The sequence below is a fragment of the Ascidiella aspersa genome, chromosome 1 (genome assembly GCF_963924565.1).
Source record: "Ascidiella aspersa chromosome 1, kaAscAspe10.2, whole genome shotgun sequence".
In the NCBI taxonomy this organism is placed as follows: domain Eukaryota; kingdom Metazoa; phylum Chordata; class Ascidiacea; order Phlebobranchia; family Ascidiidae; genus Ascidiella; species Ascidiella aspersa.
In genome coordinates, this window is record NC_139447.1 from 38,973,512 (window position 1) to 38,988,198 (window position 14,687).

At 32.9% G+C, this 14,687-nt stretch overlaps 1 non-coding gene across 1 annotated transcript; it reads left to right on the forward strand.

Moving 5' to 3' along the window:
* The first annotated feature begins 6,229 nt into the window (after positions 1 to 6,229).
* On the forward strand, positions 6,230 to 6,304 carry Trnap-ugg (transfer RNA proline (anticodon UGG)). The gene has a single exon. It is a non-coding gene; the product is annotated as a tRNA-Pro (tRNA).
* The last annotated feature ends 8,383 nt before the right edge of the window (positions 6,305 to 14,687 follow it).

Consider the following 14,687-nt stretch of genomic DNA (forward strand, 5'->3'; position numbering starts at 1 on the left):
CTAGAGGATAAAAGTTTGTCTGTAACAACAATTGACGGAGTTATTATTGGGTTTGCAAAGCTTGATGTCAGACGTAAGCATAAATTACTGTTTATTATCTTGTCTTGAAAAGAATATTTTGCATTTTGAGAATTAATCATAACATTCATTGGTTTTTATTCTTTACTCTGGTGTTTTCAATTATTAAACATATTTTATTTTCATTTTAAGCATTAGTAATTACAATTACAATTTTTTAATCTGTAAAGCTGTTTTTTTATGTGATAGCAAACTAAGCCAAAGGTACTAAATGTAAATGTGGTTTTAGTAGTTTGGATTATAATCTTTTACATGTTGGTGTAATATAAAATGCTATTCATTTTTTTATATATCCTTATTCTGATGTTTTCAATTAATATAATTATTTCAATATAAGTTTTAAAAGAATAATGATAGCTTACTTAGGAAATATGAGTTTCATTGATTAGAGAAAATATATTTAGTCAATGCATTTTCCATGAAGTATTTAATCATTGTTATCATCTTTATTGCCAGATCCTATGTTCTAGTAACTGTTGTTTTACAGTTCCCACTTAATATTTATCATCAAAATGCTGTAACTAATCTACACCAATTGACAACATGTGCTTACGAAATGAAATAAGCCACAATAATTTAATTTTCAGTTGCTGGACCGTTTCGGATTGACCCCAGTCCAGCACAAGTTGTTGGTGGGAGTGTTGGAGCTTACATAGAATTGGCAAACACCAACTTCAATGTGAACTTTTTAATTAACGATAAAGTAAGTTTGTTTTAGGTTTAGAATGCAATAAAAGTAAGTTTTTTGTTTTGGTTTTTATAAATTAGTAGATTTTGAATCTTTATTGGTGTGTTTTTGGTGACTATTTTAACTGGGTATTAAAGTGATTAAAATTATCAGAGAAACATGGAAAAAAACTCACTGTCTTAAAATATTTTTTCTAATGTACGATTGTAATTTTATTATATTTAAAATTCTATTTTAGGAATTGTACCATCGGTAGTTTGTTAAATTCGATGGTTCAGTTTTAATTCTGTTACTGGCTGAATGGCTGATTAAGTTATGTATTAATTGACCTACAAACTCCATTAACTGACGTACAATTCCACAGGTAACTTACACTTGTGAACACAACACTTCCTCCATTCCAACATGCAAATCTACACCTGGAAACCTTTACTTCAACAGATCTTCTACAAGGTTGCTCAACTGTTTTGCTAAAATCCTTTAAAATACTTTATGCGATGTGGACATCCTGGATCTGTGAATCTGTTAAATGCATATTTTACTATTTATTTTACTGCATTGTAAATTGACCTCTGAATATTAGCAAAGACATCTGAACCACTGAATTCGCGTTGGTATTTTTATTGGCAGATTGTTGCTGTTTAGCTTATTGTAATGCTCAGGTAGGGAATAAATGGGCAACATTATTCATTGGGTGGACCTATGATGTAATTTTGCGCGAAACTTTAACTCAAAAGACAATAATATTTTTTTACATACAAGCCAGTTTGTGTTTTGAAACATGGTATTTTAGAAACTTTGATGTTTAATAAACTTTCTTCTTGGGTTATCTACTTGAAGTAGTAAATGCATTTTGTTTTGTAGTTCTTATTTTTCTCAAATTGGAGTGACTATTTCTATTCAACTGGAAACACTGACTTTATTGGATAGCAACATTTCTGTCACAAAGATGGATGGAATCATAAAAGAATCTGCAAGTCTAAATGTCCAATGTAAGAAGAATCTGTTTATATTAAATAAAACTTGATTTCTCAAAATTTGAACAATATTAAAAAAAAATTACCACATCTTAAAATAATCTTTGTTGCCTGTAATAATATTTGCTTTGTTAGTGATATCTATTCAGAAAAAATAAGCTACTACATAAAAATCATTTTGGATAGTTGATTGTAGTTAAAACTTTAAACAAATGCATTCAGTGGTAAAAGTGTTTTTTAAATAAGAGTAGTTCAGTCAACAAATTGTATATTTGCGGCATTTTGATTAATCCGTGAGAATGTGCAATATGTTCCTCTACCTGTTTAATCAATTAAGGCAATTTGTTTAGATTGTGGGAGTCCAGGTCTTACTGGTGTGGAACCACCGCCAGCAAATAGTGTTTATGGCGACTTACACACTTTTAGCTGCGATACAAACCACAGCGGTGAAAATGTGAATGCAACTTGCAAAGCTGATGCCACCTGGAGTTTAACAAATAATACTTTCTGCTCAGTGAAAGGTTTGATTTTAACACAAATTGATTTTTTGGTTCTGGTTTACTCTTGTTCAGATAAAGTTGTGTGAAATATTTTGACCAAAATTTCAGAAATGGAGAAATTAAAAACCAATGGGTCTTTTATTTTAAGAAATCATTTGTCATTTTAACACTTTCATGTAATTTTGATCATTGACACATATTGACCTGCTTGTCATATTTCAAACATTCTTTGGTCTATTAATGAAAGCACATTTATTTTGTGTTTGTGATGTGATGTTCTTTACAAAGATACATAAATAATTTTAATCTTACTTGAGATAATCTTTTCTAATAATTATAATGACACTTTTTTAGTTAAAGGATTCTGGACTTCCCCAAGCCCCAGCCAAGTTTTTGGTGGATATGTGTACTTTGACATTTATCTTGCGACCACCAACTTCCAAATCAACTTTGTAATCGATGGAGATGTGAGTTTCAACAAATTTACTATTTTTTTAATGTATCTGTCTCTTAATAAACAGAGGTCGTTTTTTAAATTGAGTAGCAATGTCATGTCTTTGAGCTACAAAAAGTTATCGAAGCATGTGCATATTTGCTGATTGCAGTTAATGTGAGAACCTGACATTATTGCCAATTTCTATGAATTTTAACCGTTGTAATCTTAGGAAGTAAAAATTAAGATTTTTTGTGTCCATGGTTATCTTTGCTTAAACAAATTGTAATGCTTATACCATTTGGATGACCGTTTTATTGATCGTTTATTTGAGCGTGTAACTTCATGGTGTATATTTGCATTTTGAAGTCTACTTAACAAGACCGGCATAACTGCATACTAAAACTCCCCATGATTGACCATGATATATGGTGATTGCCAGCTATTCTTAGGCTGTAGTTGTTTCTTTAAACAATAACATTTTATGTATTGGTAGTAGTTCCTTTTAAAGGAATAAACTGCATTTACTAACTTTGTTGATATTTCAATGTTTACATTAACTTGTTATTTAAGAATAATTATACTATATAGCCTAAAATAAGTATAAATTTCTAGCATATGTGTGATAATAAACTGCTTTGATTAAAAAACTGGGTAGTTTTTGCAATACTTTGTTATACTAAGCCTCAATCCTACACTTAAACTTTTAGATTGCCTGGACATGTCGCTACAATGTTTCCTCCACATGTGAATGCACTCAAAGGAATGGAAGTATTTACAACAACAGAACATTTAGGTTGGTTAAACTTCATTATTGTAAACATTCTTGTTTGGTGAAATGTAACTTTAAAGATTTGTTGGAATTGATGTGTTTCGTCCTACGTCCACCACTGTATTCAATATCTGTGTTGATTTTCAGTTATTGTTCGGTACGTAGCCAGGAGGTATTAACGTACATTGAATTAGATCCACTCACTTTAATGGATAAAATAATTTCTGTTACAACTATTGATGGGTTAAGCCTAGCAAATGCAAATCTTGATGTCCAATGTAAGTTGAACTACATTATATAGGCCTTGTGTATTTTCAAAGTTTATTTTAACAAAAAAATCACAAAAATAATTTTAACAATTCATCAACCATAATAACAAGGCATTTATGGACAAGCCACTAATAGCTACAAAAATACCTATAATTGGTCCAATAAACCTCTGACAATACCATAAATCTAGTTTTGTATTTACACCTTGATTTTGTTTTGTGTGAGCTAGTTAAAAATTGGGATTAATAATTAATAAGAATACAAATTATTGATCAAAATTAAAAAAGGTGTCTTGTTTAGATTAAGTGCATGTTGATAGGTAACTGTTTCAGATAGTCTGAAAATAATTGCTCAGTTTAAACAGTTGTTTTTATAAACCTAAACAGAATGCTGCCAACATAACATGTAACAGCTTATCATTTTTATCATTGTTTCTTTGATTGTTGCTTTTGTTGCATTATATTTTATTTACAACAATTCTCCCTAAAGTGTAGTTGTAGGTGAATGACACTTTATTTCTTTTCAGTTAAAATCCCCCTAACCCTTGAAACTCCACCAAATGGATTCTTACCAGGAAGCAACATAACTGCATCAATATCACTTGTGACCAATTCTACTTATTATCACTTTAAATGGTTCATCTCCCTCAATGTTAGTGTGTTTCACAAATCTTTATATTTAAATTTTTTCTATGAATATTATTGTTTTAATTAGGTTTACTTTTAGCCACTGTTTAAAATTCTTACTTAATCCATTACTTTGTCTTTGTATTTTCTTTAACCCAGTTGAGAATTTGAATAAATATTTTTTCTCTTGTTTTAGGAGGTTGGAAATTGTTACAGAGATCGTTGCTATCACCATTCCTCTGTCTATCAAAGTCAAGTTTCATTCACGTAAGAAAAATACTATTTTTATTTCACTGATAAGAGAGTTGTAACTCACCTATAACATCTACTGTTTGTAATGTGCAATTAGATTGTTTGTTTAACCTGATGTTACTTCTTTGAACTCCTTAAGCACATCAAACACAAACAATGCCTGCACTTTTTATTGTGCAATAATAATAGAAAAAGATTTACTGTGTGAACTTTATTATTATGTTTTGTTTAGTCTATTTATAATTTCATGCAACAAAACTTAAATATTTCATTTTAAAGCATTATGAGAAACGCTAGCTCAGTTGATTTATCGATGAGATTCCAAACCAACGCTACTTCTGCATCGCATAACATAAGTCTTCAAGGCTACTACGATTCATCACCGTTCGGATATTTAGAATTTTCAACTGCAAGTGAGATATTTGTTGTGTTGTTTTTTTCTAACATTTTAGGTTTAATTTTTTACAGAATAATTGTTTATCTTTGTTATCTGTTTAACACGCACTTACATTTCTTGATTTGTCCTAAATTTATTTACAACGATTTTCATAATTTAAAATCAAATGATGCTCTAAATCAAAAAAAAAAGTACATCACTGCCCAATTTCTTGTTTGTTAAGATAGACCAAACATAAGTAATATTCTTAATGTTGTTTTCAACTTACTAGTTTCATTATTTATTTTACATGTATGCATGGTATCCTTTCGACATAAGTCATTTTAACACAACAAGATTACCATTGTAAATAAAAACACTTGTTTACAAAGTATAAATTATTTTGTGTGTTTTAAGGATGTGGAAATCCGAGCCAAGCTGGTGTGTCAGCAGCCCCAGCAAACAGTGGGTTTGGAGCGAGCCACACATTCACCTGCACCACTGGCTACACAGGGACAGCTACCGGGCTCTCAACCTGCCAAGCTGATGGTATTTGGAGCTTGGAGGGAATACCGACCTGTGTTACAATATAAGGTGGGCTGAACATAACACGATAGACAACAGTTGTTTTTTATACTTATAATAATCAGTGTCTTCTCAATATGTTGAAACTGAATAAGATTCATTGAAAACGTTCAAAAGGCTATCTACTTCTGTATGGACTTTCTTACTACTTGTTACTAAAATCTCACTACACTTTTTTCTTTTAATATGGAACTACAATTTTTTTTCACTTTACTTACTTCACCGAGATATCAGTAATCTCTTGCTAGTCTTCCATTTGTTTCAAACTCGCATGAAAGAGTATGGTCACCTTTGTCATACATAAAATCTATTGGTTTTTGTATAAATTAAGCTAGTTGTGTATTTTGTACGAATTGTTCTAATTTATGTGTGCGTCTCTTGTGCGATTTATTTGTTGGATGTTTTACAAGTGTTTATCTTCTTATCGCAACATGTTTGTGGCTTTATTGGTTTCTTTTTTTGTATGTTGGTTAGTGCTCAAGTATTCATAGTAACACCTACATTAAACATTAAACATCACTAGTTTTCATTGAAAAAAAAATAGATTTGCAATATTTAACAGTAACCCTGGAAAATATTCAGCATACATATTCTTCAAAGTGAATTTGCTTGTATTAACAGAATGATACAGGCAACGGTGCTATGGTTGTTTCTCGACTCGTTCCCTTCTGAGCCTGCATAGCTCAGTTGGTAGAGCGACGGTCCCGGCTGGACCGGAGGTCGTGAGTTCGAACCTCACTTCAGGCTTGTTGTATTTTTGTTTTTTTCCTGCTTTCATCATATATCAACAGAATCGGTGAGTCTGCGATGGCTTTTGGTGTACTATTTGGTCAAAAAGCAAGCGCGTTTTTGAACGGTGACATACCGGATACATTTATGACAGTTTCAGATAACTTTCAGACTATCTTACCAAACCGAAGTGGAACCGGTTGAAATTTGTTCACAAACGTAACATAAAAAAAAACGAATATATTGAAATCCATCATTTTCAACGTGTTTTAATTCCACATCGCGAGTCTTCACACAATCAACTACAAATCGAACTGTATTTTTTCTTGTTTTTGTGTTATTTTTTTACCACGACTTTTGTGAGTGACACAAATATTTCTGCAGTATTTAGTTAATGCTTGTTGTAGTGATGCACAATGCGTTTAAGTTCAGGTATTTTTATGTATCTTAACGATCTTGTTTGTACTTTGTCAATGCTTATCATTTGACTTTTGACCTTTTTGCTTTATTCTGTTTGCTAGTTTTCCACAATGTTATAATCAAGGTTCCTCAAACCGCATCAAAACGATAGGTTTGTCCATAAATGCTATTTGTTTTTTACCGCTTAAAATATCGCTCACATTATGTAATTGAAGTTTTACTGTTATTTTGTGATTGTGGTTTATTTCGATTGTTCTATTTTACTGTTGTACTATTTTACTGTTGTACTATTTTACTGTTGTACTATTTAAATATTTGAAAGTCATTTCATTGGTTTTATTTAAGTTCTAAGTGTTACGTCATTAAAGCAACGTCAAGGCAATTTCGTGTGAGCTTTTTTACAACACATTCCTGTCATTTTGATACTAACTAAGACAGTCTCCGTAGTAAAGCAGGTTGATACTCACATAAACCCAAGCAGCAAGCAGCAGTGTTGGGTTAGGGTTAGGGCACTGCTGCATGCTGCTTAATTTTATGACACTTTGCAAGTCGCAACGATAACAGTGCACTTACGCAGTACAGTTCACATTTGAACCTCTATGCATTCATTCGACCACAAACGCAAGCAAGTGTAGGCTATATACGGTTAACTAGCATCTGTCATTGACTAGCTTATCAACAACTAAAAAATACACCCGCAGAGCTAAACTGGTTTGCAGAGCCGAAATAGCTTTGAAGAGGTTGACTTTGTTGTAAAATCAATAGCTTAGCGACCGCAAACGGATATGTGTTTATTGAGTAACAACAGAACAGCAAGTCATACAGAAATAGCGTAAGGGTCCCGTACTAACAGCCAGCATTAATTCAGTGAAGCATATTTTGTTGTTACATTGCTTCCCAATTCATTTCAATACACAACGTAGGGCTATTTAGGACATTTTTAACTTACTGTACAATTTACTTATTGGCCTTTTATTTTGCCAGCCTTTTTCAAAGCAAGCCGCCGTTGCTCGCTAGAGGCGACAGAGATCTGGCGTAGTTTAAGTGTTTGTCAAAGTTTCTGAAAAAAAAAATTTAGCTACAAAGGTATAAAGGAAGAATTTAAACTTCGTAAAACATGTTCCTTCAACATGATCAAAATTGCCTATGTTGTTGAAAAACAAATTAAGGAATTAAAGTTCCAAAATTAGTAAAAGTGCTAAAGATTTTTTGGAAATTGAAATTGTTTTTTTACTCTCATATAAGCTTGAAACGTTCTGGTTTTAGTTCCGAAAAAAAAGTATGAATTTCTAATTTGAAATTCATTTTGCCAGTAATGATAGTTGGCCTAACGGACTTTATTGAGTCGGGAGTTGGACTCGACCTGAAGTTATGTTCGTGGGTGAGTTGTGCGACAACTATGACAACTCTTCAAGTAGATTACGGGATATTCACCCTATTTTAGAGACCGGGATGCGAGCTTTTTGTACACGCGCACAACCAAGGTACGTTATGTACGAATATTTTTCAGCATGTCCGCGCATTTTAAAGGCCTTTTACAATGTGCAAAACATAAACCTTAAAATTTGGCACATTCTGAAAAATGGGCGCAGAGTTAGAGCTATAGTTAGAAGAGTTAGAGTAGGAAAAGATGTAGGCTATAATACTTATGAGAGTTAAGAAACGAATCGGCGTTGATGAGCGTCGGCGTTTGATGTCAACCAAAAGCGCGTGTGCCCGCAGGAAATCAGCGCCCAGCAGAGGTTTTGAGACATCGGCAAGAAACTTTCATTTGCAGTAATCAGGGATTTTCCGGTAGGGTTCAATCGGCGTTCGCGTCCAGTGAAAGGAAAAACGCTGATCTCGGCGCCAGTATCGACGAGAAAACTGTAACCTGAAGTACGGTCAAACACGTGGAAAGGGCTACCTGTTGTACCGACCGTCGCAGCAGACGGTCTTTTAGCTTTATTTCCAAATCGTTCGTAATAAAAACACCGGCCACATCACTTGACTTTTTTAACTTGCTTTGCAAAAGGTTTTTTTACATTTGTTGCAGTTTTGATTTTTTGTAGACGCCCGGCGAATGGTCGAAACTATCTTTGAATCGGCCAAGCGGAGACCTTGCAGTAGTACTCTGTGAGGTTTCGTGAAAAACTGCGCCTCGGTTGCTGGAACCATACTTTCGGCTGAGCAGTCCGGAACGTCGGCAACTTAAGAGCGACTGCGTGTTGCGATTCTATGCTCATGCTTCCTTTAGAAAACGAACATTCTCTATAGAAATCACAAGTTGCGCCGCCAACTCGCTATTCGTTATAGCGACATGACGCCGTTTGGTTTCCAAAGTAACCATAGACACTAACAGTAAAAAAGTATAAATCTGTCATTTATGAAATACTTTGTTTGTTTTAAAACATTTGATGCGTGGCAATTTAAATTTCTTTTATATAAAGCATATGGAATATGATTTTCCTTTTTGGCGCTGGTCTAGAATCCTACCACAGTATAAAATCAACGCACAAAATTTGAGTTAGGATGCGGGTTAGTGTTTGGGTGTGGGTAGGTCAAGTATTATTATATTCTTTATTTAATAATAATACTTGACCCACCTTAACCCGGGTAACACTAATTTACGGAATGATGAATGGTCGGAATAGTCGGAACGCTCACTAATTTACGGAATTGTCGGAATGGAATGAATAGGGCCGAAACTAATTTGATGAATGTTCGGAACGGAATTAACTGTCGGAATAGAATGAACTGTCGGAATGGAATGAATGACGCTGTAGAAGCAGAATAAACTGTCGGAATGAGATGAACGAAGCTTTCCGACAGTTCATTCTGTTCATACAGCTTCGTTCATTTCATTCCGAAAGTTCATCCCTAACCCAAACCCTTACCCCAACCCTAACCCTAACAGCTTCGTTCATCTCATTCCGACAGTTCATTCTGTTCCTACAGCTTCGTTCTTTTCATTCCGACGGTTAATTCCGTTCCGACCATTCATCAAATTAGTTTCGGCCCTATTCATTCCATTCCGACCATTCCGTAAATAAGTGAGCGTTCCGACCATTCCGACCATTCATCATTCCGTAAATTAGTATTACCCCCTTAACCCAAATGCTAACCCGCATCGTAACCAAAAAATGTTTTGTTGCGGTAGGATTCTAGACCAGCGCTTCCTTTTTTTCATGACAAACTAAGAAAAAAAATAGTCAAGTTAAGCATAGGCTGTGCTGAAAGTATAGAATGGTGTGGAATATTGAATTATTTAGTCATACAGACCAGGAGACGAATTGAGTTAGTTAAAAATATGATAGCAGTTTTAAATGTGTAGAAAGTCCCTAATTATAACAAGATGCATTAAAAGTTAGGCCTATACTGTTCTCGTTAGTCAAATGTATGCAGACCTAAATGATTAAAACAGGGTGCACACTTTCTCTCCATTGTTTACATATATATGTATGTATTGCTATAGGTTGTTTGGGTGCTGGTCTAGAATCCGGGGCTCTTTCACTATTGTACGTGAAAAGCTATGCAAAAAAAAAAAATAATAATACCGCATACCACAACGCATATTGTTTGGGTTAGGGTGCGGGTTAGCGTTGTGTTTATTGTTAATAATTACTTGACCCACCCTCAACCAAACGCTAACCCGCACCCTAACCCAAACAATATGTGTTGTGGTATGTGGCATTTGATGAAAGTTTTTTTTTTATTAAATTTTACGTACAATAGTGAAAGAGCGCCTAGAATCCTACCACAACGTACTTTATTTGGGTTAGGGTGGAGGTTAGCGTTTTGTGTTAGGTTGGGTCAAGTATTATTATTCAATAATAAACATAATATTACTTGACCCACCCTCACCCAACGCTAACCCGCACCCTAACCCAAATATTGTGCGTTGATTTAATTATTTAATAATAGTGGTAGCATTCTAGACCAGCGCCGTTGTTTGTAGTTGGTTAAATATTTGCATCTTCTTCCAATCCATTTGAAAGTTTTTAGTTTACCCTTTATAATTAAGTATGGTTGATTGTGGTGTACCAGATTGTGTTGGCAACATCGGGAAGGTTTCGTGTTGGTACCAAGAGGAGAATGAGATTAAGGATAACTAGATTGATATGGGTTAATTATTATTGAAGTTCAGAGTAAATTTAAACAAGTTCAAAAAGTATATGAGCTTAAAATATACTAAATGAGCAAAACAAGAGACACATTAGCAAATCATTTATAGATAGGTATGAGAATTTAGTTTATTATCATTATTTTTAAAAAGGACAGTTTAGGCAAAATTAATCAATGGTGGGAAAAAGTAAGTATCTACTGCAATTTCAACAGATTTTGATGTACCAAACTATCATAAAAAACAATTATATGGAAAAAAACAGAAAAAACTTTGTTAAAGCATTCTAAAAATGGAATGACCAGTAACTGTAAGTTGTTTTTATAATTTATAACTTAATTGATGGGTAATTAACAAAAATCCTGTTTGCATTATAACAAGTTTAAAGGCTGATTGCAATGGTCATAGTGAGATACTGAATCAAAAAAAAATACATTTTGTGTACACATATATATATATGTCATTTTTGTAGTTGTTTATTTTATAAAGTGAGTAAAAAAGAGTTTCCAGATAAAAGTGCATAAATTTTAATGTTTTTTATTTTATACAATGTTGTGATATTCTTAAAAAGTTAGTTATTCACTGTTGACTTCTATGTTTGTTTTCTACCAAAACGAACGTTGTCAGGTTTAGCGTTGTGGTTTGGGTGGGTGAAGCTTTATTAAAAAAACCCAGCATTTCAAAAATAAACAGCATTTTTAAAAATAATGTTTATCTTTCTGTTTTCTTACAATAACAACAACTTAGTTTTAAGTATCCTTTCTCAGCCAGCGATGATCTTGTACCTACCACAGCATTTAAATTAATAAATCAAGGCATCCTATTTGGGTTTGTGCTGGTTATTGTTTGGGTGTGGGTTGGTCAAGTATTATTATAATAATTCTTCCCAGTTTCAATTTTAATAACTGGTTTTCCACCTGTATTTCGTTACTTGGAAAAAGGTAGTAGGATTTTAGACCAGCGTCCCTTTCTCTGATAGATTTTCTCCATGTTTACATCAATTGAACTAACATTGCTTCAGTCGTTTTCTACAGCAGCTGCTGGTTCATTTAGTTGTCTTTTGAATGAAGTGTGGACTAACTTTTGCCTTGTATAAAAATACTTATTCTATAAACAACTTTAAGATACAATGATGAGAAATTTTATTTTTTATTTTTAGACTTTTGCCCTTTGGATCCAATTTATTAAGTATAAATATGGAATAAGAGTTTATAATAGAATTTTCTGTTAAGTATAGTAAACCAAATAAAGCTAAATATTTTAGGAGCTGATCAATTTATTTGTCTTATAGAATTTCTTAATATTCATGTAGTGGGGCATTGATGACTGCTTAACCTTAATTTTATCCATAATAATAAAATATTTGTAAATGCATTATGTTTTTCCAATGTAGATAATATGTGAATATTTTGAATAGATTAACACAATTAATATGATAATATTTTTTTCAAATTGCTGCAATTAGGTTTGTAAATATGTGAATATTATACAAATTCGCTTAAACTGTGAAATGTCTGACGAACAAACAAGAAACATACACTTTAAGGTAAGTTTTCCTTCTGCTTTTTCTAATTTTAAGTGTTTTTAAGAAAAAAAAAATGTTTTTTATAGACATTGGTTAGACCTTAATCAAGTTGTTCGGTAATACTAACTCATTCCTTGTGGCTTATTTATATTTTTTCTTCTGGGTTGGTTTAAATCCAATTTTGAAATAAATTAAAACGAGGGATTTTGGTGGAAAGCAGATATTTGTGAAGCCCATTCTTTACACTTTTCTGGTCTCAACCAAAGCCAGTCATTTATAAGATCATAACATAAATAAATTTTATGGTTAAAGTTCAGCTGTCATATTTAGAACGAAATTATAATTATTTAAACTTCAACAATGCAAAAACATTTATATATATGTATTGATTGTTTTTTAGTGGTAATACAAAGTCGTGCATAGCTTTTCATATTCTTGATGTCAATTTTTGTTTCAGCATGAATCTGCTAGACAATTAAGAGCAGCAACTTCGAATCAAGGTAAGCTCTTTTTAGTATTCAAGTGTACATTTAATGACTTACAACAAACTCAAATATAAATTGCAGTTTATAGTTTAGGCAGATGAACCACAACAACATAAAAGCTACAAAAAATAATTCAAATAAATATAGAAATAAATTGATCACTCGTATCGGGTTAACAAATTATCAATTATTGATTTTAGAACACATTACTTGGTAACCAATTTAAATCTTGTAAATGGAAAATTAACTCAGTATAACCTGAAGCAGGTAAATTCCGCTAAATATTTAGGCCTCATCATAGGTGATAAATTGTCATTTAAACCTCATTTTCAAAAGATTTCTAGGGAAATTGTACTGTTATCAAAAATGAAATCTTATGTAGACACTCCTACACTTGGGCTTTTATATTATAGCTCAATACTCATCTTCAATTGTGTTTTAACTGGGGTAGAGCTTATCAACTAAATAAAACATGTATTACAGAACAGAACAGGGAAATCCAAATTTTAAGCAACACCCATTCTTAAACAAGATTGCTTCCATTATACCATAATCACTCAAATTTAATAACTTCAATAAAAATATAAAAGCCATAATATATATTTGATAAAAGCGACATTTCGCAACTTACAGACGTTTCAGCAATAAATCATGCCATCATTAGTGTAAAAATCAAGATAAAAGCGATAAAAACGATCTTCACTTGATTTTTCTTCACTTGATGTGCGCTTGTTGTATATTTTGTCAGGGGGTATATTTTCAGGGCTTGGTGTTTTTTTATTTTTATTTTAAGTTTAAAATTTTTTTTTTAGTTTTTTTTAATTTTTTGATATTTTGTATTGTATATTTTATATTATATAATTTATATTTTTTTTAACTTGTTTCTGCAAGCAAAAACAGATATGGGCCGAAAACTTCCCCACTTAACTTCTGGCTTTGATGCGAAAGGGGTTCAAATATGGTGTCGTAGTATTTGGGAAATAATCGAAACATATATTAGATAAATAGAATTTGCGTAGATAATGCGTACAAGCATGTTATTACACTTTGGCCAGCTAAGATGTTTAAAAAGCAAATATTTTCAATCTCTCTAAATGATTTAACGTCTATGGTTTGCTATACTTTTTCCAACTTTTACTGTGTAAATTTTTACCATGCCTTGGTCTGAGCAATCACTGTTGAAACCAGGGCTTTGGAGCCGGAGCCCCGGAGCCGTACATTTTTAACGGAGCCGGAGCTCCACATGAAATTTAAATAGAGCTGGAGCAGTTGTTTAAAAAATAGCTCCGGCTCCGATGTATTTCATAAGATGCTATGCTAATAGCCTTCCACTAAAAGCTGAATTCACATAATTTAACAGCAACTCTTCACAAAATTAGGAATTATTGCCTCTTTGGCGCACCTTTTGTAACTAACCATTGTGGTGTTTCGTTTGTGAATATTTTGAAACGCTAGATATTGTAATTAAGCGTTCAGCCTTAAACCTCAGTTTTTGACGTAATGGAGCCGGAGCTGGAGCCGGAGCAGTGGTATCAATAAGCTCCGGAGCTGGAGCTAACCTATGATAAAAGAGAGCTCCGGAGCTGGAGCCGAAACCGTTTAACATTTACGACTGCTCCAAAGCCCTGGTTGAAACAGAGTTTAAATCTGTAGTTTTGAGCAATATGCAAACACGTTTATGTGCCTAATAAGCCACCTTTTATGTTGAAAGTTTTGCCAATTTAAATCCAATAAACGCAATATATATTTATTTATGACGCCATGTTATGACGTAGCTTTGTAACGTCGTCGCTAACAATGCGTTAAACTTAAGCTTTTTGTTGCCGCGGCCCTTGTATAATTATATTTGTTTAGGCCTGGTGTTGATAT